Here is a 22,243-nt window from a genome sequence, read left to right as displayed (position 1 = left end):
TATATATATATATATATAATATAAATAATGGCACATAAACTAATTAAACTATTTATCCAGCATGCATACACATGCTTGATATATGACCACTAAAATCATTTACCTTATCAGTGTCCTCTTCAACCACAACTCTTCTGCTGGGTGACAGATTTGTGGTGGTGGATTTTACATTTACATTTATGCATTTGGCAGATGCTTTTATCCAAAGCGACTTACAGTGCCCTTATTACAGGGACAATCCCCCTGGAGCAACCTGGAATTAAGTGCCTTGCTCAAGGACACAATGGTGGTGGCTGTGGGGATTGAACCAACAACTTTCTGCTTACTAATTTAGTGCTTTAGTCCACTACACCACCACCACTCTATTTTGACACCCTTAAGACAGGCTCAAGGGTTCCCTGAAGGAGTTGGGATGCTTCTTCTGTCCAGTATGCAAATCTCTGTCCATGCCTGGAAAATATGTAAATGTATATGCACTCTATTTGTATAACACCTTTCTAGTATCACTTTGCCAACAGTGACTTAATACAGCCAAGATACTGAAATTTTATCTGTAGAGTCTTTCATACCCTTCTAGGCAAAACCTCTCCATCAGCTGAATGCACCACCGCTGGCGAATCAATGGCACCTCCTCCTAAAACACACACACACACACAAAAATAAAAAAATAAAATTGACATATACCAGTAGTTTGATGGCATACTTGTGTGAAAATCCGAAAAAAATTCACATACTCTGTGAATGTTAATGGACATGACGTACAGGTGCTGAGAGCATACTGTGAAATACAAATAATACTGTAAGACTTTGATTTTATTATCTAACAGCTTTGACAAATTAAACATTCTTACCATCAGCATGTAGACACCACAGGAATCCCCTATACACTGTTGAGGAAAAAACTGGAAAAGGAAAACTGTGCATCCACAGTTAAAACAACTGCTAGCTGGTTTAAACATGTATACATACATACTTAAATTAGCTTTATACAGTTCCACCATTTAAAACATACCCCAAGGTCTCTTCCTGTTTTTTCAGTCCAGGATCCTGGGTCAGTGAAGGTTGCAATGTGTCTGGCATTTCAAAGAAAACACAAAATACATAATGTGTAATTAAGTGATCAGTTCTGTAGCCTGAGAACGAGGCTCTTATACGAACCTGAAGCCTGAGAAAGAGGCTCCTTTTGGAAATTGTAACCAAATAACATGCCTGGAACAAGGCCAGTAAATTAATTTTCTTAATTTTAATAATCTTTAGTCTCAACCTAAATATGGTTCTGTAAGTCTCATCTCCAAAACCATCAGGGTGAAGTGAATCAAGAAAAAGTATCTCCCTCTTAGCTACCAACATAACATGCAATGGGTATTTTGTTAATATCCACGAAAATAGAACTCACTAAACCTACCTGTTGAATTTGAAAATATTACAGCTAGAAAGATTATAAAAAGAAACTCAACACAGAGCAGATAGTGATCATCTTCATCCGGCTGCCTGCTCCAAGCTGGAAATAGTATGACATCCTTGGACCTCACATTTTCCTAATAGTATTGGGACAAAATAATATGCATGCACAAAAAACATATACTTCTGTGCCTGTTCCCAATAGAGTTCTTTCTCGGTTGTTGAGTATATGATAACAAACAAACAAAAAAAAAACAAAACTTACAGGCAAACAATGCACTGGGTCCACATTTTTGTCTTTCCAGGTGGCAACAACATAGAGGTCCACAATGTGAAAAATGTTTCCCTTATGGAAAGAACACTATAAGTTATTAAACATGCATGCATCAAAATAAATACTTTTAAAAGAAGATATAATAGTATAAAAGTGCGTCTTCGTGCAGCGTTTTCCACAATCTTGAGGCAAGCATTTCCGATCTGGAATTAATTGCAGAACAATTACATCCCTGTGAAAGCTGCCATGTGTAAAATTATGCATTATCTGGGAATTAGTTTTTTATGTAGTAAACTAAGACACTACACATACACACATTAGATTCCATGCATCGGCTTAAACCCAGGCTCCAGAAGTCTTCTCGTGTGAGGCAAAATTTGCCTTGCTTTACGATCAGTTCTCCTGATGGCCGATTTTTGTCCAACACATACTTAACTAAAAATAAAGAACGTTTGACATGATTAAGTAATGGTTATCATTTAAATATGCAAAGTGTCACTAAATAGACAGAATGCTTACCAGTTCATCTTGAATAGGGCCCAAGTCCTTCTCCTTCTCCCACTTTGCACCTGAACAAGCATATGGATGCTCTATCTGCCATTTCAGTGTTGAGTAACAGTGGTCCGGGAGAAACATTCTCTCAGTTGATCCATCTGATGATACACAAATACGTGACAATTAGTAACAACAGGAATTACAAACAAATATCACATTTTTCTGAATCTAGCATTTAATTGTAAACTGTTTTATACAGAGTTTATCGAAAACTCTTACTTTTCAATCTGTAGTATGTCCTCAGTCTTGACACACTGACCCTCTGGCAAGCTGAACCTTTCACAATAGTGGCTACCCCTTTGGAAGAGATGCTGGCCACAGTATATGGTCCTTGGTGCAGACTTGTATATGTGTCTCCTGTCCGTCTTTCCTGGGGTCATGTGAGAGCAGAACATCATCACCGGCCTGAACTGAACATACTCGGACATACTTGAGCTTGCGATTTTGGAATGACTTTTGTTGCGTGCTCTGTGCTCTCTCTATGTTGTGAAGAACCTACAAAAAAAAGAACAGTACCCAAAAATGAAAACTCACTGAAAACAAATACAGAATTCTCTGGTCTCTTCTCTTGATGGGATTTATTTTTGAAACCAACAGATCAGTGGAGTCTCGGTCAGGCCAAGGTAGAACAATAAGGAACAAGATTTATTCATTACTATGTAACAAAGAGAGAGGGAGCATGGCTTCACATGAAAATTCAATTGCTTCTCTAACTAGAGAGGCCAAGCATAGGTTTTTAAGTATCCCATCTCTGACAGGAGAGGGTGGTAGTCACCTGCCCCAGTTTATGTAGGTCACACTGAGTCACCTCCGTCATCAATTATTTTCCTGGTGATGCTATCTACTGAGGCAGAGAATGCTAAAGTGATAGTGACACTCTGAGCACACACACACACAGTCCCAGAAACATTACATTCTCCACATCTCTAAATATACAGTGTAACAGTGACATAACAAGAGCTCAGAGAAGCAGAATCATAGCAAAGAAAATACATAGATCAGCCTATGCCTAGGTCTAATTCCGATAGTAAGTCACTACTTCATTTACCTTTATTATTCAAATACATACTGTTTTATTAAGAAGTTTCATCTTACTGACTCTGGTGTCGATGTCATCTTCCGGGTCAGCAACTTCAAAATCATCTCCCATGGGACAGGCATTCATGACCTCTGGCAGACATGGGTGTTGATGGAAGAGGAGGAAGTAGGGACTGTGTGTAGTGGAGTACTGATCACATAGGAAGCTTCCCATTAACTATTACATTTGTATTAAAGGGAAAAACTCCACCCTTGACATTAAATATTAAATCAATTCATCAATTCAGTTTTACCATTGACAACTAACCATAGATATTATAAATATAATAAGTAAGCATGTTAAGACAACCTGCTTTGCAGTGTTGATTCCATAAACCACAGCAGGAAGGTGGAGATCCCAGTCATTATGGTTGTCATTCACATACTTCCTGAGAGTACGCTTGATATTCTGATTGGTTCTTTCATCCTGTATCAAGTAAACTTGATAGCATACTAAAAAAACTAGTGTTATCACATAGATGCACCAGAACTTTGTGGACAGTACATCCAATTGTTACCTATCATGATGATTTATGATATTTTGATTTCAGAAAGAACATAAACAATTGCCCTTTTTATTTTTCTATAATGATCTTTATCGATAGTCCATGTTTCTGCTCCACTTCAATGGAATTCAAGTGTGTATAATTTTATAAAGTGTTCAAAAAATCTTTTTACAGTACATGCCTTTGAAAACTGACTGCCTGAGTGAGACCTGACAAAAAGACAAGTGTTCATTGATAGTGCAGCGGTGCTTTGTTGGTGGGTCTTACAGGAATTTCTCAATGAGTCTTAAAAGATAGAGCACTTAGGAACGCGTCCCTGTGGGAATATGACCCATTTAGTCTGCTGAAAGAGGAAGTCTACAGGACGGTGACCCACATGCCACAATATTCACAAACATCCTTCATCACAGGATGCCGTTACACCATCAGGAAGCAACTATGTCCTGTTTTAACAGAGATCACTGACTGCAGGAAAGGTAGTTGACACACACAAACACACACACATATAGGGAGGAAAGCATTTATTCATTGTTCCCACCTTCAGCCACCAGTGATTATTATTGTTCATTGATTTATTAATGTTTGCTATTGCAAACATCACTATTGCTCATATTTAGGGTTTGCAATTTGAACAAACTGCTAACCCTAAGCACTAAAGTCGGGTACATAACTTGTATCACACCGTGTGTGTTATGGAAGTGAATGAGCCCTCAAATTATGTGACCTAAAGAGAGGTGTCCTGCTATTTTTTGAAGCGATCAAAAGTGTTCCATGTGTTCAATATGTACCAGTTGTGTGTTTTTGATTTATTTTAAAGTAGCTATATAAGAAAGGGTTGTAAAAATGAGTAGAGACGCTGGCACACTGCTAAACTGTAACATTGTTGCTGGCACTGGCAATGACAAAGACGTTGACGATGAAGTAAAGGACCATAAACAAGATAAGACAATCAACCAATGAAAACAAGACACATGAACATGGAAGGAAACATGAAATCGCATGACAAGGGAAGCACATGACATGAACTAGAAATTTCAAAATAAAAGACATGAAAAACATGAACCAACAAAATACACATGACATAAACGTTCCAGTTTATTGACAGCATTTCAGATTGGGTCTTCCTCAGGTCAAACACACGATTATCTTTTTCCTCCTAAGTTTTATACTTCATTTTTATAGGAGAAGATAAAAAGTGGGTGGAGTATACCATCACTGGATGTAGTGAACATTCACAAAGGAACACCACATTTTTCAATAAACAGGAAAAATATTCTACATGTTTCAATCCATAAAAAACCCAAGCAATTTTTTTAAAAAAATTTTTTACATACCTTAAAAACATTACATTTATTCAAACTGAAATTAAGACTGATGTAATCTAAAGAAATTATATATAATATATCTTTTTTACATGCACCAAATTTAAAATCAAAAAACTGGTTTTATGTCATAATCCAGGTTCAAGCCTTATGGAGTCAATGTTTGTAAAGAAAAAATATAAGTTTCTCTCCTACACTGTAAAACACCTGTTGTTAAAAAAAAAATAAAATAAAATAAAAAACTGGCAGCTGTGGTTGCCAGAATAATTATGTAAAAAATACAGTAAAAATGTAAACCACAGATGTTACAGTTTTATACCTGTAAATGTTAGAGTTTAACTGTTGTAATTTACATGACCATGCTGAAAAAAAAATAAACAAAAAAAAAATAAATAAAATAAAATACAATAGTTAAATTTACAGTAAAAAACTTCATAAACTTGATATTAAACTTCTGAAACTGTAAAAATCTTTGTTTTACTTTATAAGGTGTTGTTAATCACCGTAAACACTACAGAAGAGCAAATGATAACATGAAGTTCACCAATAGTGGCTCTTCCAGGAGCAATGACCAATAAACATGTAGAGACAGTGCTCAGTGTCACTCACACAAACACTAAACACCACGTATGTACACAATGTACGTAACTGATATTAAAAATAAGAAGAAACATAACTATTCCCATAAAATATAATGAAATATGATAGGCCATGTAGGGAATTGTGGGAACACCCGATTATTGTTTTAACTGTAATTTTAACAATAATTTACTGTAAAAAGTATACGTATTCTCTTATTAAACATAATGTAAATTTGTACCATTAATTATACAGGAAAATCATACAAAACTACTGTATTGTCTTTTAAAATATATATAAAAAATTTACTGTATATTTTACAGTTAATACTCGTTAATCAATTAATGCTTTTTTTTTTAGAATCTTTACAGTATTTTACCGTTAAAATTACAGACATTTTTTACAGTGTAAGTAATAGGTTATTCATGTCTCCTCCTCACCTTGGGACTTTTTTATTATTTTTATTTTTTTACATGTGATTATTCCCTTAATTTTCATTGTTTTCCCAGAAATTGGATGAGTATAGGTGTTACATATCTGAGTAAAATTACATTGGGCACACGATCCACAGTGATAATTTCCATCAGGTACATGACCTAAAAAAGTTTTTTGATCAAATGGACTAAAATCAGAATGCACTAACATTTGTCTCAAATTAGGAGGTTGTTTATATATAACTTTGGGACATTCTTTGAATACATCTCGAAGAGTTAATTTTTTCAAATTCTTTTCCAAGGGCCGATTACTGGATATAACATATGGGACCAGTATTAAAAGATACTTTTTCTTTTTCTTTTTTTCAATAAACATTCATACTGTGTCCTCTGTGAATACATCTCTCTAGCTGTACTGATCCATTCATCGGAGTATGCTCTTTTATTAAACCTATATTGTAAAACATCAGCCTATTTTTCCCAATCAGATTGTTCAGTACAAATTCTCCTAATACGGCTGAATTGACTTATTGGTAAGCTTTTTTCAATGGTTCGATGTTTTTTCAACTCAGTTGCTGTCTCACCCGCGATGGCGAAATTGCACAACAATCCAATTTGGTTGGACCACAATACAGCAAAACAAATTTGTGATAATTAATACCCTGAGTATTAATAATGAGCGGACATGGCGGTCCGTAAACTGTACAAGCAAAAACCTTGAAACACAAGAATAACACACTATAATATTCTATCTCTGCCCAGACGTAAACCTCTTACTTGAATCGCATGAGGACACAGGTAGAATGTGTTTTCCTCCGTCCTTTAACTCTGACCCGGTTCCTTGAGGCTCGGGTGATGACGGGAGGCCGTTTCCTTGCTCTGTCGGCGGGCGGTACGGCTGTTGATTCTCGGTGGGCTGGCGGAGAACTCAGAAATGTCGACTTGATTGAAGATGGAAGAGAAATCTTTAATCTCTTCACTTCTGTAGGCAAACGGATGAAGATGCGAATTGCTCGGCGGTCTCCTTCGGATCCGTTAGAGTGTTCGGTTGAACACAGAGTAATCTCAACTTGTCCAGCGAGATGGAGATTGTATGGCCACAGTTTCAAGTCGGACGTTACTTCCTTGTGCCACGAGGTTGCATGTGAGAGCAGCGTTGAACTGCGTCCACACACTGCAAACAAAGTCGCTGGAAGCAAATTCTGGAAGCATTTCAGAGGTATTTCAACTCCTGATGATGTCATGTTTGAGGGACGTTCTGTTGTGTGCCTCATCCAATAGGAGTTGAGAGTTCGATCCTTTAGTGAGCAAGGCTTCATGGATTTGTAGTCTGTTTTGGACACCCTTTGTTTGATTTTGGCGCGATTTTTATCAGTAAGATTTACGACTTGGAAGGTGGGGGCTTGAGTTAGGTTTTTACGACTGTATTAGGCCTGCCTTTGTCTTCTATCTGAATACATGAGGCCCAACATCAATGCACAGCATTCCCCCCCCACTTAACAACTTGAAGGGGGCCTCAGCGGACCAGCAAGCCCATGGTCCCAGAGGTACCTTAAAGCGCCCCTGGATATAGGAAACATCTTTTTCTACAAGCCTACAGTATGTTCTAACAATGCATTTCTGTTTCGGTGGGCAAAAAGTCAACTTGGCCTTAAAAGGAGTTATTACCCTATTTTGTATCTTTTGATCCAACAGGGGATTTTTGCTTTGGGACGGGAAGTGTTTTGACAGGGGATGTCAGTCTGAGATTGCCGAATATCAGATGAGAGATTATTTGATGTTATTAAACTGAAAAATTCTCTCAATCTCAGGTTACGGAAAAACTTTTCAAATCCTACAGATGTTTCAAAAGGGTCACATTGTGTGGTGGGGACAAAATTGAATCCGATACATAAAGCAGTTTCGGCTTCAGAACTTACTGATCTATTAGATTGTGGAGCGGGACATGGTCATGTGTCTGTCACTGGGGAGAGAGGAAGTGGTAAGGGCCATCACCTGGTGATTAATGATATGTAACACCTGTGTCTCGTTACAGAGACGACAGGGCTGAGCTTGAAAAGGCCACCGAGAACACCAATGAGAGAGACGGGAACAAAGGAATCCATAATAGTGAAGCCGAATTGTATTTAATAGTGAAGCTGAAGTGTATTCAGTAGTGGAGCTGAAGTGTATTGTGCTACGAAGTTTAAGGTGCATGTACTGCTATCAAGCAAAAGACCATTAAAATTTGTCTTAACTGGACTGCCACCCCGCTTTCTGCTTCCTTCCCTTTATTGCAACTTCTAAACTGGTGCCAAAACCCGAAGACTGGTCACCATGAACACCTCACTGCTGGACGAAGTCATCCGTGCCCTGGCCAGCACCCAGGAGACCTATCATCAAGCCCTCCTTGCCCAGGAGCAACGTCTCTGGGAGCTCCGTCAAGCCCAGGCCGAGGATCGGCAGGCCTTACAGAGTTGGTTAGCTCCAGGTGGATCATCCTCCATGACCCCGGAGGCAGTGAAGAGTCCGTACCTCCTACTCACTAAGTTGGGTCCCAAAGATGATCCAGAGATGTTCATAAGCCTTTTCAAAGAGTCAGCTACTGCCTCCGGCTGGCCACGAGCTCAGTGGGCACTTCACCTCCTTCCGCTGCTTTCTGGGGAGACCCAGCTCGCAGCATAGCAACTGCCAGCGGAGAACCGCCTGGACTACGTCAAGCTGAAGGTCGCTGTCCTGCAACGGGTTGGCCGTAGCCCTGAACAACATCGCCAGCCTCACCTTGAGTGACGCCGGCCGCCTGTTTGCGTTCGCCCAGCAGTTCTGTGACACCTGCCGAAGATGGGTGCTGGCTGAGGAAGGGCACGGCATGGAGGATCTTATCGACCTGATGGTGCTGGAGCAACTAACCGTTCATCTGCCCCAAGGAAATGTGGAATGGGTCCAGTACCATCGCCCCACGACGGTGGATGTTTCCGCAGTCCAGTTCTCTCTCTCTCTCCCCCTCTCTTGCTTCTCCTCCTCCTCTTTCCCCTCCCTCTCCTTACTCTTGCCCTATACCCGCTCCCCGGAAATGGGGAGTGATTCCACCCAAACTGGTGCCCCGCCTTCACGGGCTGCACTATGCGCCGGCCCCCTCCCCTACCCCTCTCTGTCGTCCTTCCCAGGTTGATGTGTCTGCCGCCACAGGTGCAGCCGGGAAGCCTGGGCTGGTCTGTCGGTGTTGCGGGGAGCCGGGTCGCATCAAAGACCGGTGTCCAGTGATGGAGGTGGAGACGTGGATTCGGGACCCCGATGCTCCACAATCTGGAAATATTGATGAACTGCTCGACTGGTTGGGTGCGGCTCAATTTTATTCGGCACTGGATTTAACTAAGGGATATTGGCAGATCTCCTTAACTCCATTATCCCAAGAAAAAACTGCCTTTTCCATACCATTCGGATTACACCAATTCGTCACTCTTCCATTTGGTTTGTTCGGGGCTTCCGCCACGTTCCAGCGCCTAATGGATAAGATCCTCCAGCCACACGCTGCATATGCCGCTGCCTACCTGGATGACATTATCATATACAGTAATGATTTGCAGAGGCATATGCAGCATCTAAGAGCCGTACAGAGGTCACTGAGGTGGGTGGGACTCATGGCAAACACGAAAAAGTGCGCAATTGGGCAGGTGGAAGTATGGTATCTCGGCTTCCACTTGGGTCATGGGCAGGTAGGACCCCAAATTGATAAAACCGCAGCGATAGCAGCCTGCCCACGTCCCAAGTCCAAAAAGGAGGTGAGACAGTTTATGGGGTTGGCTGGCTATTACAGAAGGTTTGTGCCTAATTTTTCTGATGTCGCCAGCCCCTTGACTGATCTCACTAAAAAGGGGGTGCCAGATCTGGTCCAGTGGACGGAGGCATGCCAACAGGCTTTCACGAGAGTGAAATCTGCACTCTGTGGCGGGCTGCCCCTACATGCTCCTAAATTCTCTCTCCCAATCTCACATCCAATAGTAGGATAAAGTTTAGTAACTCTCAAACCATGTGGGATTTTTTTCTTTGTGTTATGGCGTGTAAATTAGTATGGGTGCAAATTTCACGATACGATACGATGCATAGCCTCACAATACAATACGATACAATACGAGCACCCACAAATGTTTCACTCAAATTTATTCAAGGATTCATCATAAATGTATTTTAAATCATAAATGTCACAAAAGTGTCTGACACTGGCAACAAAAAGCAGAGCTCTAAGAAATTTAAACAACAGCACTGCTTTTATTTTGTTTGATTGTTGAGAAAAACTAATATGAACTCACAATTTTCATGTTTTTCTTTAGAAAAAAGTTTGTCTACACTGTAGTCATTTATATTTGTATAGCACTTTTCACAATATGCATTTTTATAGAAAATCATGTCTTATTGTCTGAAAGCCCCCTGTGAACAAGCTGAAGTGACTGTAGCAAGGAAAAAATCCTTTCTATGTCATTTAGTCGTAAAAAAAAAAAAAAAAAAAAAAAACTCGAGAGGAACCTGACCTCTAGTTTTATGATATATGTACATAATCCAATATTATTTAGCGGCTTGAGCAAAAACCGCATGTAAACTTTACCGCCATTATTACTGGCTTATAACAAGTGTTGTTCTCAAAGTGGTTTACATTTTGAAGTCAAAAGCATATAATTATAAAAAATTTAATCGCAGGTTTCTTACGTTGTCAGTTATTTGAATAAGCTGTTTTTTGATAGTTATGACTCATAACTTATGAGCATCTTGCTGTGCATGTCATGCTCAGTGTCAGCTGGGAGAGGCGGCTGTTAAACTTACAGCTGCTGTTTCTACCTGACAAATCCACTGATTTGCCTTGTGATGTTCGCATAAATAAAATGACATGTTTGATGTACTGTAGCACCAGGCAAATTCAACAGGCTGTAGCGCTACATTACAGTCTACTTGGCGATTGCCATCGATCTTCTTGCCTATGTACTGTAAGTGTGTTGCTCTGTTTTCCTGTGAGCACTCAGCGCTGCCTCTCGCAGTAGGAAACTGTTCCGCAGCTCTCAATATTGCGCTGCTTGGTTTGAATTACACTGTGTTTGTTTATGTATCGTACAATAAATATGGTATTGTACAGTGAGCGTTGTATCGTATGATACAATACAATACAATATTTTTTTTACACTCCTAGTGCACATGACACCTGCTAGCTCGAATTACATTGGTTCATAAATGCCCAAGACAGTTTATTATTTTCTAGTCCTGCTAGGTCTCTTCCTCTCTTTCTTCAGCTGTTTTGAGCTCCATTGTGAAACGGGAACCCTCGGGACTGCGGCCTCTTACTCTGGGTTTTTATTCGCACCACCCTCAAGAACCTGCACAATGCAAGGAAGCCCAGATCTTGAATAAACAATAGAATAAACAGCCAGAGCTACTGAAGTCATTTAGAAACGCACATTGTACATGGCTGAATTGTAATTTGGTTGAAGGTAGAGAGGCTGGAAATGAAAAGGTGAAGGAGAAATGTAGTCTCCAGAGGCCTTGATTACACAGGGAGAAATAACAAGGCTGACCCTTGCAGATATGGGGTATGTTGGTGAAAGGTTCAGAATATGTGTGTGTGTGTGTGTGTTGTGTGAGAGACAGAGAGAGAGAGAGAGAGAGAGAGAGAGAGAGAGAGAGAGAGAGAGAGAGAGAGAGTTAGATGAGGCTTTTACTCACATTTTCCCGGTGTTCTTCTTAAGTTCTATTAATAGAACACCAAGCTTAACTTGAACCAGATGTTGAGCACTGGCAAAGTAAAAAATATCTCTTGTTTTTAATTTCCTCAAAAAGACAGATATCCCTTTTGTAGACAATCAGTAATCAGTAATCAAATACATATCTTTAATAGTATGATATCTGTAGGAGAATCATTAAGATGAAATGTGTCACATTTGCAGCACCAAATGGCATTTCAAATATATGTTTCAGGTTTACAGTATACTGTGTGTGTGTGTGTGTGTGTGTGTGTGTGTGTGTGTGTGTGTGTGTGTGTGTGTGTGTGTGTATATATATATATATATATATATATATATATATATATATATATATATATATATATATATATATATATATATATATATATGCTCAAAAAAAAATTTTTTTTAAAAAGGTGACTTGCCCATGCAAAAGTCACAGCTACAAAGTTAGAGTGTTTTAAATTTTGCTTTGTATTATTATGCATTCATCATTATATTAATGAAGTATGTCTTCATGAAATCAGAGATCGTCCCCTCAAAATCTGAACACAAGTGGTCACAGGAGATCCTTTTGAGACACATGGTAAAACCAGGTGGAAACAGCAATGCGTCTCAGATGACCACTTGTAATCGGATCACCGAAAATGCATCTTAAAGGGCTTCTCTCATAATTTACTCACCCTCATGCTATTTCAGCAGCCAAATCACCCTGCAGCTCTCGCCTGGTTGTCCACTAAAGCGAAGCAGGGTTGAACCTGGCCAGTACTTGGATGGGAGACCTCCTGGGGAAAACTAAGGTTGCTGCTGGAAGTGGTATTAGGGAGGCCAGCATGGGGTGCTCACCCTGCGGTCTGAGTGGGTCCTAATGTCCCAGTATAGTGATGGGGACACTATACTGTAAAAAAGCACCGTCTTTCGGATGAGATGTTAAAAACCGAGGTCCTGACTCTCTGTGGTCATTAAAAATCCCAGGGCACTTCTTGTAAAGAGTAAGGGTATAACCCCGTTGTCCTGGCCAAATTCCCCCATTGGCCTTTATCTATCATGGCCTCCTAATAATCTCCATCCCTGAATTGGCTACATCACTCTACTCTCCTCTTCACCAATAGCTAGTGTGTGGTGGGTGTTCTGGTGCACTATGGCTGCCGTCACATCATCCAGGTGGATGCTGCACACTGCTGGTGGTTGAGGAGATCCCCCCTATACTATGTGAAGTGCTTTGAGTGCCTAGAAAAGCACTATATAAATGTAAGGAATTAATATTCCAGATGTGAATGACTTTGTTTCTTCAGCAAAACACAAACAAAGATTTTTAGAAGAATATTTCAGCTCTGTAGGTCCATACAATGTAAGTGAATGGTGATCAGACATTTGTAGCTCCAAAAATTACATAAAGGAAACATAGAAGTAACCCATACGATTCCAGTGGTTATATCCATGTCTTCAGAAGCATGGATTAGATAGAAGGGCAATTTCACAGCTTAAACATGATTTATGGTCAATTAAAAGCTAAGGAAAATAAGAATGTTTTAAGCAATGATTTAAAAACAGATAGAGAGGGGGCGGTCCTGAGGTAATCTGGTAAACTGTTCCAGAGTTTGGGGCTAGTGATACTAAAAGCAGGATCACCTCTATGCTTCATCCTGGATCTAGGAACAGACAGAAGTCCACGATCCCCGGATCTGAGTTATCTGGTTTGGTTATGCTGACGAACCAAATCACAAAGATAATGGGGTGCCTGATTATTTAAGGATTTATAGACAAATGTTAAAATGTTAAAATCAATTTGAAATCTGATAGGCAACCAGTGCAAGGAGATCAGGATGGGAGTGATGTGTTCATGTTTACGACTGCCCATTAAAAGTCATGCCGCAGCATTTTGGACCATCTGCAGGCGGGATAGTGCTGACTGGTGCAGGCCAGAATACAGAGAATTACAGTAATCCAAGCGTGAAGAAATAAAAGCATGGATCACAATTTCAAAAGTTTTCCTGGATAGAAAAGGTTTTGTTTTAGCTAGGCGACATAGGTGGAAAAAACTCGATCTAACCACTTTGTTAATTTGTTTGTTGAACTTTAGGATACTATCAAAGAAAAAGCCTAAGTTCTTTGTGTGAGAAGTGAGATGAGGAGTGAGAATATCTAAGTCAATGTTGTTCACTGTTTTAAGCTCGTTTGGTCCAAACAGGATAATTTATGTTTTACTCTCATTAAGGTGTAGGAAATGTTCTGTCAGCCAGGTTTTGAGTTCCTGTAGACAAGATAAGAGAGGGTCAAGAGCTTGTTTGTCATGACGTTTTATAAGTACATAGATCTGAGTGTTGTCAGCATTACAGTGAAATGACACCCCATATTTGTTAAAGATAGCGCCCATAGGAAGCATATATATATATATAAGTGCTAATATATCCTTTAAATATAAATTGGACAAATCAACAAAAAAGGCCACCAGCAAACAATCAAATTTCAGCAGCCAATAATTTTAAGTGCAGAAGGCTGATCATTATGAAATTTGACATACAGAATATGAGCAGGCTGTCTAGATGAGGCTGACTACCAAATTTCCATGAAAATTGGCCACTAGTTGGCACTATGACAAGCTCATTTACATTTTTGCTAATAACTCCAGAACCGTAAGAGCTAGAATAAAAGTATCCTCTGAATCCTTTAGTGACCCCAAATCAATTGGTCATGTGGATTTTCACTTCCACAAGAAAACCTTTCAACCACTTATACAAATAAATAAATAAATAAATAAATAAAAAACAATAATAATAATAATAATAATAATAATTCTAACTCATCCCATTTGTCTGATTCATATAAAATGTATCATCTAAAGATGCTCACAACAAAAAGTTGATTAATTTAATCATTTTGAAAATATTAATGTAATGAGTGGCTTCTGGCAATGACGAAGACGATGATGATGAAATGAAGAACCCAAGTGCAATTTATTTACAAAAGTGAAATCCAAAAAACCTAACTATAAACATGAACTAAACAAAACATAAATGGTCTTGACTTGACTTTTGAGATGACTTGAGACATGACTTAAGAATATTTCAGCTCTGTAGTTTCATACAATCAAAGTGAATGGTGGCCAGAACTTTGAAGTTCCAAACAGCTTATAAAGGCAGCATAAAAGTAATCCATATGACTCCAGTAGTTAAATCCATGTCTTCAAAAATGATAATAATGTTCTACCTCTCTCTCTCTCTCTTTCTCTCTCTCTTTCCCTCTTGCTCTCTCTGTGCCTGTGTGGGTAGGCTATTTATAGCATTGGGCTGGTGAACATGCCTGTCTCATTCTGGGAGCAGCTCAAATGGAAAGGTTAGGAGCATATGTTTTGTGGTACGCACGGAAGGAAAGAGGGGAGAAAAAGATCACATGTCTGCTGAGGAGCATCTATTGTTTTTTTCTGGAGACTAGAGTAAATTGATGTTGATAGTGTTATTATAGTTTTGACTTTTTATTTTGCTTTTATTTCTATTTTTGGTTCAATTTGTCCTTTCAATATTGTTTTGTTTTCATTGGTTTTTAGTCCTATTGTTTTATGTTTAGTAATCCTTTCTAGAATTGTCATGACTGAACTAAGATTATTAAAGGTGAGGTAAAGACACATTTGTAGGGATTTGAAAAAGCCCAAACCCTAAGTATTACATTTTGGCGCTGTTTGTTCTACAGACATGATACTTGTGACATTTTCACCTGTTGGATAATAAAATGGCAAAAAGAAAAAAATCAATAGACTTGCCCACAGGGACCTGAGCCCAATCCTGGGATCAGAATATCACAGAGCAGGGCTACTCAACTGCAGAAAGGTCAGGGGCTGCAAGGCTGGATCCCTGTACCATCGAGGGCTGCACTCTTAATTTTATATACAGTATATATATATATATATATATACACACACATACTGTATATATACACTGTATATATATTGTATTTTTAGGTGAACATTTTTATAGTAAGAATGTTGGAATGTTAGTTAATGGGATAGTTCACCTAAAAATTCTCTAATCATTTCCTCACCCTCACATCATCTCATCTCTGTAGATGAGAGTGTAACGTATGCTGGAACTGCTGACAATGATGACGATGACTTGAAGATAAAGAACCCAAGTGCAGTTTATTTACAGAACGTGAACTCCAATAACCCTGACTACAAAACAAAACATGGACTTGACTTGACTTGACTTGACTTGACTTGACTTGACTTGACGTGACGTGACAAACACATACCATCACATACAATACTCGACAAATAGACAATGCAAACATGAGGGCTTAAATACAAGACATGGGAGAACATAAACCAATGAAAACATGACACATGAACATGGAGGGAAAACAGAAATCACATGACTAGGGAAACAGGAACACATGACATGAAACAGGAACTAGAATTTCAAAATAAAAGACATGAATCAACAGAATACATCTGACAGAGTGACAGATCAATATTTAAGTTATTGGCTTTTTTTTTACCTTAAATCTCCACTTTCTCTTTCAGATATGAAAGTGAAACTAAACAGGTGCCACATGTGACTGTCAGATGTGAAAGTGGAGATTTATAGAAAAAAGGACTTAAATATTGATCTGTTTCTCACCCACATGTATCATATTGCTTTTGATTATATGGGTTTAACTACTGGAGTCATATAGATTGATTTTATGCTTTTTTCTAAAAATATTAATTTGTGTTCTGCAGAAGAAAGAAAGTCATACACATCTGGGATGGCATGAGGGTGAGTAATGATGAGAGAATTTTCATTTTTGGGTGAACTATCCCTTTCAATAATTATTTTAAACATAAGGGGTGTAACAGTTAGATTTTCTGATATAGATCAGTTCTGTTGTCCTGTTATTGTCACACCATGAGTGTTCAACATCACATACACCAGACATGTGTTCAAAAACAAGAGTGATATATACAGTATTAGCACCAAAAGTCCTTCAGTGACAAGTCATAAATATTTGTTCACCCCCTTAGTGATTTGCGCCGAAGTAACAAAGTCACTAAATAGCATATGCGTGAAGGTGTCTCAATGCCGTCACTGCAGGAAAAAACTGTTATTTTTTGTTGTGTTAATACTGTTGTCATGATGAGTACATATCTCTGATGAGCTATTCAACAGTTTGGACAGATTCGCGCCGTGTTCAGTAACTTTCAAGTGAGATTGCAAGCGTGCACGTTTGATTGACAGGCCGCATGTGAGCGCACATGTACCATGAAAGTGCACGCAGACCGACCGCCGCACTCATAACGTCAGCCATGCTCAGATATTATTTGTTTTTGGTTTTAATTATTATTTATTTATTTGTCACATCCTCTTGCAGTTGAATTCCATCTCTAACGTGATTCAGCAATATAGAGAAATAGTGTAAATCCTCATGAAAATGAACACCTCAAAATTCATACAGATTTGATAGGCTGCAGATAAATATATTTCTGATGATATCATCAAGCGAGCCGCAAAAGATCGCTCGAGGGACCGCATATTGAGTAGCGCTGTCATAGAGACATGGTGGTGGGCTCTTTTGACTTGGGCCAGTAAGCAATCACCTAGCAGGGCCCTAGCAACCACCAATAACACCACAGCATGGAAAAGCATCACAATTTTCTTTTCTTTTTTTCCAGAAAATGAAAAACAAACAAAAACAAAAAATATATATACTTCCATCTAGATAATACAGCTTTACTTTATCACTTAAATAAGTGTGCAGTTTAATTTTGAAATCCTGTTAGTCAACCATAGTGATGACATGCTCTGTATTGGAACATATCTATGGCCACCCAACTGTGCGCTGGCAAAACAGACACGTCACCATAGTACAGCATATGAACCACCTGCAATGACCCAACACAGATTACTTGGAGTCTTTTCTGGCATTTTATGTAGGTCAGTGTTAATAAAGGCATATCTTCAGTATGAATTAGATAAACAGTGATTAAGGAAGGAAGATGTTCAAATGTACTCTGTTCATGCAGCAAATGATTGCATTATTGTAGCATTTGGCTGAGCAATGTTTTTTTCTTTTCTTTTTGACTGATCAAATGTTTACATAGTAATCTGGCCATAAAAGCAATAGGAAGTTTACATATTTAAAACTCACAAACAACCTGCTGAGAGACAGTAAATAGTAGTAGAGTAAATAATGCTGCTTCTGTAGTTCAGCTGGAGGCATCATACATTTTATAGACTGTGTGCTCCTTACACACTAATGTGTGTGTGTGAATGTGTGTACGTATTTCTGTAAGAGGCATAATTACAGATCAAAATAAAGTCAGAAGTTACCCTATTTACTTTATATATATATATATATATATATATATATATATATATATATATATATATATATATATATATATATATATATATATATATATTATATATACACAGTAGGTTTCTGATCTTACTCTAATTTGGCATCTAAATGGAATATCTTTTTCCGCCTCTTAAAATGACTTTGCTTTTCAGGTGACATAACCTAGGCCACATGGAGGGGGGGAAAAATGCCAACAAATAGTCAGTAGCTATTTAAGCAAATGTTTATACAGAGGTGGAATGAGTACTGAAAAATCATACTCAAGTAAAAGTACTGTTACTTAGTAGAGTGAGTAGAGTAAAAGTACCTGTCCTAAAAACTATTCAAGTAAAAAGGTTTAATACAATATTTGACAATTGTCAATTTAGATACCAAAAAATTAATTATACAAATTTGGTAATTATGCAACCATTGTTTCAAGTTCTCAAGTAATTATTTAAGATTATTTTAATTATTTTAATTTAATTAAGTAAACAGTCTGTAATAAGATAAGAATAAAAAAAAGAAAAAACAAAACAACAATAATAATAATAAAAGCAATGAATAGAAACAAATTAAAAACTATAGAACAAAAAATACATTCTAAGAAAACAGTGATTTCTTAACAGCTTTGAAAAAAAAAATATAACAGCAGTACCAATTATTCAAGTAAACATTCAGAATGAAATGAAATGTGACATAAAACTGCTAGCTACTGGACTTCAATGTTTTATTATAATACATTAATACTTTTTGAAGCTACTTAAGTTTTCCAGCCAAAAGAAATGAGTGGTTTTCTTGTTTTCTTGTTATTGTTGTTTGATTAATATTGATTAAACAGCAGCAGGTTTATTAGTTACAGTTTTTCACAGCACACGCGCATGTAAAGCACACACAGCAGCCTGACAGTCAAACAGCGTGCGGCTACAGACGTGAGGAAGTAAAAGGTCAGTCTTTAAGATTTAATCCAGATCAACCAGTGGTTGTCTTGTTATCCCGATCGATGTAATTGGCACTCCTGTTCTAGATATAGAACATAGGCTAAATATCGAAAAGTACTCAAAAGTTTATCACCAATATCAAGGATTTTTTTTCTCCAGATAAATGTCAAGATTGTTTTATCGTCCAGCCCTGTTGCTAATATTGCATAAATCTCTCACAGTAGCCCAATAATCTCAGGGATAGCTCATTTACAGACAATTTATAGATACAGAGAATAAGCAGGAATATGAAATTTACTCAAAATGTTTCTTTATATTAGAGGTAGAATTAATGCTGATGTAACGTGTTGTAGATGAGATGAGACTGTAGGCTATGGATCTAAGATGATGATGATGGTGACACAAATACACATGAGTATACGCACAGAACAATAAACTACAAACTAACACAAGGGTTACGCGGACTAGAACTGACAAAGAGTGAACAAAACATGTACAAACAGGTGTTGATGAGGGAATAGAGAACAGGTGAGGAAGATGGGGAACAGAAGGCTGTGATGAGGGCAGTGCATCATGGGAAATGTAGTTCATGGTAAACTGATGACAGAAGACAAAAACTATATCAAAATAAGAGTCCTTGAGAACATAACGGTGACGTACTGTGACATCTGATATATAGACTGGCTTGAGCAGGCTAAACTCACATGACACGACAAAGCAATTTGCCTTCTTGCGAAAAGCCCTTTCAGGTTCAGGCTGTGGATGTTCAGGAGTTGTACCGCTGCTTGAGGTGTCCTCCACATCCACGATTAAATGCATTTGACAGGAGTCATGAGACTCGTAGCCAATCACATTGATGGATAAAAAGAAAAACAGGACAGGGATGTAGCGAACACAGACGGAGGGAAAATAGCACAGTAAAAGTACGGTAAATAAAAGTAAAAGTATACCATTTTTAAACTACTTAAACAAGTACAATTCCTGAGAAAAAATTATTCAGTTACAGTAACGAGAGTATTTGTAAATCGTTACTTTACACCCCTGTGTTTAGGCTACTAAAATGCTGGTAATTCATCCTAAATATTGGTAATGGTATGGGTCAGGGGTCGGCAAAATTTTTGACATGGAGTGCCATTTTTTTTTTCTGGTCAATGGATTTACATTACGTGTTGTTCTGAAAGCAAAAAGAAACAAATGAAACATGGAATGTAGGCTGTCATCCACGCAGACTGACCGAAGCAATTAACAGAAAGTGAAGCGCTACTTGCCCGTGATGCGCAAATAGCTTGCACGCGCTGCACAAGTCTGTTGGGTATACTGCAGTCTCATCACATTTTAACTTTTTGTTTAGCCTCCCATTCAGCTCATAAAAATACGCTGTGTGATCATGAGGAGGGATTACATCAAGATGTAGATTGGAATGCAGGTGCGGAATTTATATAAATAAAATAGTCTATTACTCTCTCGCCGTTGCTGCCGTGCCAGTGATTACCCCTCCACGTGCCAATGCTGGCACGCGTGCCATAGGTTGCTGACCCCTGGTATAGGTAATGCAGATCTCTTCACAACCGACTGCAAACTTGCATTCAGGTCTGACTCCATTCTTGTAGAATGGCCACATTTTTTATTAAAATGTTTGATTTTCACCTCTATGTGGGACATAGTGGAGCCTGATTTATAAATGTTGCGTATGCACAAAATGGGCATTGAAATGTGCAAACACAATTTCCCATGCATATATTGGGATTTCTAAAAAATATACTTGCCGTAAATGTGTTCCCCATCCAGATGCTCTTGACAGTGCGTAGGCACTCTTTTACTGCTGTGTGTGAATTGGTGACTTCAACTAGACAAGTAATGAACTGAACAGACTGATTATAAACTTAACTTTTCATATATTAAACCACACTTAGAATAAAAAAAGTCAAGCACTCAAACCAGAAGTTATTGTACTGTTATGCAGCCAATATAAGGCTATATTAATTTTATGTAACTAAATGAAAATGCATTAAAATATAAGTTGCTTTTGTTAGACTTCCCTGTGGCATCATACAGAGGGAACATCATTTTAATGACAGCTAGGATTTCTTGGCTCATGGTATTTTCGATTCAAAAAGGCCATCCACTTGGAACAGTGTTCTGCAACAAAAGACAACATTCAAATAAAGATCTTGATTCTGACTGACATTAAATGGACTGGTAAAACAGATGCATTCAGTAGTCAAACAGACCACTGCAAAGAATTTATTGTCAGCTGTCTGGATAGTTCTTATCAGAAACATGGTACTGTACAGCTGCACACAGTTGTCCTACCTGCCCAGTTTATCAGTAATCCCGATGCAAAATGCAATGACAACCCCATTTGTGTTATTGAAAAACTTTATGAAAAATACCATACAAAGGAAAAGATAATCTTAGATGTTGCACATTTTATTTAATTTATAAAATCTGAAATCTGGTGATGTCAGATAGTGTTTTTCACTGCAAAAATATATGATATTTCTTTTTTATATATATCATTGTATAATATCTTTGTTTTGCTTTCAGAAAAAAAAAAAATAATAATTAAGGATCTATACAAAACCTCCTAATTTTTTTTTTTTTTTTAAAACCTGATAAGCAAAATGTAATAAATTAGGTTTATGCTTAATACAATCAAAAATAATTTCCAAATGGTGTGAGAATAAGTCACTTAAATAATACAAAATATACTCTCTGCAAACAAGTCTTAAAGCTGAAGTATGTAACTTTTTCAGTGTTAAAATACTTTCTCCTGTCCCAGCTTAATACGCAGAGACAACTGTAAGTAAGCCATTTATAGGTTAATTTTCTCAAACTGTAAACACTGGCTACGTTTACATGCACCCTCATAATGCGATTACAATGCGATTAAGGCAATACTGAGATCAATCTGTTGCTCATGTAAACAGAATTTTGCGATTATGATATTGCGATTAAGATAATAATCAGAGTAATGATAATCGCTGTAAGATATGTGGAGTACTCCTATTTTAATCGCTTTATACAGGCATGTAATTGCTTTAATCGCATTTCTTCAACTCTGACCAAAGTGCGCATGTGCCAGTGCTACAGACGGATGATGTTACGCTCAAGCACAGGTTCTAAAACATCGT

At 38.0% G+C, this 22,243-nt stretch overlaps 1 protein-coding gene and 1 long non-coding RNA gene across 7 annotated transcripts in view; one reads left to right on the top strand and one right to left on the bottom strand.

The window, feature by feature from the left end:
- Nucleotides 1-22,243, top strand: part of rgs3a (regulator of G protein signaling 3a) — a 325,489-nt gene that overhangs the window by 264,552 nt on the left and 38,694 nt on the right. The window lies entirely within an intron of this gene.
- On the bottom strand, nucleotides 737-1,055 carry LOC127436403 (uncharacterized). Its single transcript, XR_007896392.1, has 3 exons — nucleotides 1,013-1,055; nucleotides 852-916; nucleotides 737-778 (listed from the first exon to the last, which is right to left on the bottom strand). It is a non-coding gene; the product is annotated as an uncharacterized LOC127436403 (long non-coding RNA).

The sequence above is a fragment of the Myxocyprinus asiaticus genome, chromosome 4 (genome assembly GCF_019703515.2).
Source record: "Myxocyprinus asiaticus isolate MX2 ecotype Aquarium Trade chromosome 4, UBuf_Myxa_2, whole genome shotgun sequence".
Taxonomy (NCBI): domain Eukaryota; kingdom Metazoa; phylum Chordata; class Actinopteri; order Cypriniformes; family Catostomidae; genus Myxocyprinus; species Myxocyprinus asiaticus.
The sequence above is the reverse complement of the archived record's forward strand: the minus strand, read 5'-3'. Positions and strand labels throughout refer to the sequence as shown.